General features: G+C 36.4%; 1 pseudogene; it reads left to right on the top strand.

The window, feature by feature from the left end:
• The first annotated feature begins 230 nt into the window (after nt 1-230).
• LOC126016790 (uncharacterized) lies at nt 231-349 on the top strand (annotated as a pseudogene).
• Nucleotides 350-4,778: the final 4,429 nt, after the last annotated feature.

Here is a 4,778-nt window from a genome sequence, read left to right as displayed (position 1 = left end):
GCTCTGAACTGTATTCTGTTCTCCTATCAACTTACCTTCATTATGAATCTAACTTGAATCAATTGCCTTGGTTCTAAGAATTACATTTTGGTCTGTTTTGTTTCTTAAGATTTATTCCCCCCACCCCCCGCAGCTGTTTGTTGACCCTGAGATTAATTGCTAAACCATATAGTCTTTAGAACTTTAACCAATCTTGTGCCTCTGTAGATTTACTTAAAACATACTCTGAAGTCTACTACCATACCACCCTGAACACACCCGATCTTGTCTGATCTGGGAAGCTAAGCAGGGTCAGGCCTGGTTAGTACTTGGATGGGAGACCGCCTAGGAACACAGGGTGCTGTAGACTTGAAAAAAAAAAAAAAGAATAAAAAAAGAAAAAAACAAAAAGCACACTCTGAATAGGAATACTATTCCTATCCAAATATTGCTGGTGGCACTGTCTGAAACTCAAGAAATGAAAAAGAATTACTAGATGATGTAAGATTTCCACATCTGTGGAACTATCCAAAGAAGATAAAAAAAAAAACATCAATACACACAATTATATTTGCGCTGATGTTTATTGCATTATTTACAGGCAGCATAAGTACAATAGTTAGAGTAAAATAGCCAAAGTGCCTAAGAATTATCACTGGACAAGTAAGATAGATGTGGTGCATTTATGCTACTAGGTTATATCCAGCTGTGAAAATGATAAAATTGTGCCATTTAGGACAAAAGAAAAGAACTTAAGGGAATTATGAAAAGCAAAATAAGTTATAAGGAAAAAGAAAATGTACTAATTTGTGTAACACAATGATATAAAATTGATTAATGGACAAAAAGATTAGTGGCTGTTGATAGAACTAAGGCTACATAAGACCATGTGGATGTGAAGGGGAGATAAAGTAGGAGATAGGTATAAAAGGGGTAGTTAAGAAAAACAAGTGTGATTTCATCCTATCTTTGAAAACTTTTGGAAGGTCACTGATAAAAATCAAAAACGAAACCCACAACCTACCACTCATTCCAAATGTGGCAACTCTCCAATGATCATCTAATTCTGGCCTTATAATTAAGACCGGAGTGTTATTAACAGAGTCTACAGTGTTTTATATTCACCAACTAATAACATGTAAAACATAAAATGTAACTATGAATAATAACCAATAGGTAATCCACCAGAAATTAATAATTAATTAATCAGATGGAATGTCCTTGATTAGCATTTACTTAAGAACACAATACCTTGGGCCCGGAGAAATAGCACAGTGGCGTTTGCCTTGCAAGCAGCCGATCCAGGACCAAAGGTGGTTGGTTCGAATCCTGGTGTCCCATATGGTCCCCCGTGCCTGCCAGGAGCTATTTCTGAGCAGACAGCCAGGAGTGACCCCTGAGCACTGCCGGGTGTGGCCCAAAAACCAAAAACCAAAAAAAAAAAAAAAAAAAAGAACACAATACCTTTAAATTTTAAGCAAAATCAAGATGAATTTTACCCAATATAAAGACCACTAACATTTGTTGCCACCAAGTGCATCTTTTAACACTGGGCACTGCCTAAAATGGGGTGGGGGGCTTTCTCAGGGGCTGAGTAGACTCTGAGCTTTGGACACTTTCAGTATCACTGAATTTAATTAACTTCAGTTTCAGAGAGGAATATATTTCTTTGATTCCATACTATATTTTTCTTACCCACCTCAGATAATTTTGCACAAATAGTTTTATATGAATACTATAGTGATATATATAATACAATATATAATGGAAATAAAGGTATCACTTAAATACATTTTTAAACTTTTGCATAAAATAATATGAAGGGAATTTAGATTTATTTAACTTGAGGGTTTTTTTTTTTTCACTCCCTCATAGCTTTGAGCACATAGTTATTCGAGTTTTTGACTGACTAAGAGAACTGGATTTTCTTCCAGTTCAAGTGAGGTCCTGCTCATTAAGACCAATTCCACCCCATCTAATCAGTCCTGTCAGAAAGGCAGATTAGATCACCTTAACTACCAAAGAGCTCCTGGAGATGTCTCCACTGTTAATTTCCTTGAATTTTAAATTGTCATAATTGTCTGCTTCACTGGATAATAGTTGCAATAGAGTGTTAAAATTACTACAAAACCTTCCTTAGGTGTCATAATGACCAATGCAACTCTTGTCAAGTTCAATATTATTTATTGGCTATTGCATATGAATATTTAATGACAACATTTTCATCTGTGTAAGATGAGATTTTTTTTTTGATGTCTAACTTAAAATTCTCTCATAATTTTTAAATTACCTTTGCTTTACCTAATGATGATCTTCATTGCTGAGGCCTGACCTTAAGTGGAAATAAACTCAAAGTTTGTGAGATAATAATTAAAATATCATTAAAATGGGGGGTTGGCGTGCTCCATATTCAGCTGTGCTCAAAGATTTCTTCTAGAAGTGCTCAGAAAACCAATGGCATCAGGGAATGAATTATGGTCATCTGTGTGCAAGACAAGTGACTTACCTGCTGTACTCTCTCCAGTTCACATTCAAATTTTAAAATTTGTACCTCCTTTTCACATAACAGATATTCAGGGGTCTCAAACTCAATATACCTGGAGGCCACAGGAGGCAAAATCGGGGTGATCCTTGAGTGCAAATTCAGTAGTAAGTCTTGAACATTGGGGGGTGTGACCCAAACAACTAAACCAAAACAAAACAAAAAAAGATTTTTCTAGGGCAGGGCCACAAAACGTTGTACAGAGGGCCATTTGCAGCCCATGCAGCCCATTTGCAGCCGTGAGTTTGAGACCCCTGCTTGAGTCTAAATGGAAAGGTGAGATGGGAACACTAAGTGGTGCTGAAGATTATGCAATCTCTGTGCTTGGGGTTTATTGCTGCTGGTGTTCAGGGTTTTATGCAGTGGTGGGTTATGAATCTGAACCTCCCACCTACAAAGTTTGCTTATCTCTCTGGCCTTGACTTTAAGATTTTATTAACTCCCAATGATGACTAGGAAAACTTATACAAATGTTAATGGAAAGAGTTAAAATTCTAAAAGAAAAAATGTAGTAAAACCAACTCCAAGGAAGAAATACAATCTCTAAGACTTGGAATTAAGTGACCTGGAGAATCATTATAGCTATGTAAACTTGGAAAAGTTTTATAATCTTCAAGTTTTGTTTCCTTATCTGGAAGAATGGTGTATGAGTCAAGGTAAAGTTAACCCACTAAACCAAAAAGTCCTAAAAATAAATTAGGTTAAAGGATATAGACATTTATTTCAGATGACTATTCTGTGCAATCATTTAAGGACTTAGTATCACAGTTAAATCTCACTTGTAACACATAAAAATGATAAATTCTTTTCTTTCCTCTTCTGGGCATATCTATGCTATCTATTTATACTATCTATAGATCTGTCTATCTACGTATTTATGCTATACTTCCTACTTTGTGATGTAAAGTAGTTGAAGAATTTCTTTCTAAATTTTATTAATGACATTGATTTACCAAATTGTTCATAATACAGTCATTTCAGGCATTAAATATTCAAAAATTGATCATAACATCAATGTGAACATCCCTTCACTAATATTCCCAGTCACCCATCGCCATAGCCACAAAACAAAATTTATTTAATATTGTTTGCTACAACACAAAGGCAATTGGAATCAAGTCTTATATCAATACAGGTCAATTTTATTTTATTTTTATTTATTTATTTATTTTTTTTTGTGGTTTTTGGGTCACACCCGGCAGTGCTCAGGGGAAACTCCTGGCTCCATGCTCAGAAATTGCTCCTGGCAGGCACGGGGGACCATATGGGACGCTGGGATTCGAACTGATGACCTTCTGCATGAAAGGCAAACGCCTTACCTCCATGCTATCTCTCCAGCCCCCAATACAGGTCAATTTTAAATGATTGTTATATCTTCATGGTATTTTTAAAGACAGTGTCTTAAGAGTTTACTGGGCTGTAGTTTGATGCAAGTTGAGCCTTCTTTGCTACTACTGTTCAGGTTCCTTGAAGTTGGTAGATTACTATGTACCTTTCCTTTTTAAAAAAATATTTTTATTTAAGTACCATTATTATAAACATGTTTTTGTTGGGTTTCAGTCATAAAAAAATATACCCCTTGGGGCTGGAGAGGTGGCACTAGAGGTAAGGTGTCTGCCTTACAAGCGCTAGCTAATGAAGGACCGCGGTTCGATCCCCAGGCATCCCATATGGTCCCCCCAAGCCAGGGCCAATTTCTGAGCACTTAGCCAGGAGTAACCCCTGAGCATCAAATGGGTGTGGCCCAAAAAACAAAAACAAAAACATATATATACCCTCTTAACCAGTGCAACCTTCCCACCACCAATAATCCCCATCTCCCACATCCCTCACCCCCTGCTTGTCTTGGAGGCAGGCATCCTATTTCTCTCACTCACTAAAATTGTCATGATAGTTATTAATATAGTTATTTCTCAAACTGAACCCACCACTCTTTTTGGTAAGCTTCATATTGTGGGAGGCTCCTTCCAGCTCTCATCTCTATTGTCTCTAGGTATTATTATCATACTGTCTTTTGTTTTCTTAAATCCCACAGTTAAGTGAGACTATTCTATATCTATCTCTTTCTGACTTATTTCACTCAGGATAATAGTTTCCATGTTTGTCCATGTATAGGAAAATTTCATGACTTCATTTTTACTGACAGTTGCATAATATTCCACTGTGTATACCACAGTTTCTTTAGCCACTCATCTATTATCAGGCATTCGAGTTGTTCTCAGGCTCTGGCTGTTGTAAATAGTGATGCAATGAATAT

Source organism: Suncus etruscus, chromosome 8 (assembly GCF_024139225.1).
Source record: "Suncus etruscus isolate mSunEtr1 chromosome 8, mSunEtr1.pri.cur, whole genome shotgun sequence".
Lineage (NCBI taxonomy): Eukaryota > Metazoa > Chordata > Mammalia > Eulipotyphla > Soricidae > Suncus > Suncus etruscus.
The sequence above is the reverse complement of the archived record's forward strand: the minus strand, read 5'-3'. Positions and strand labels throughout refer to the sequence as shown.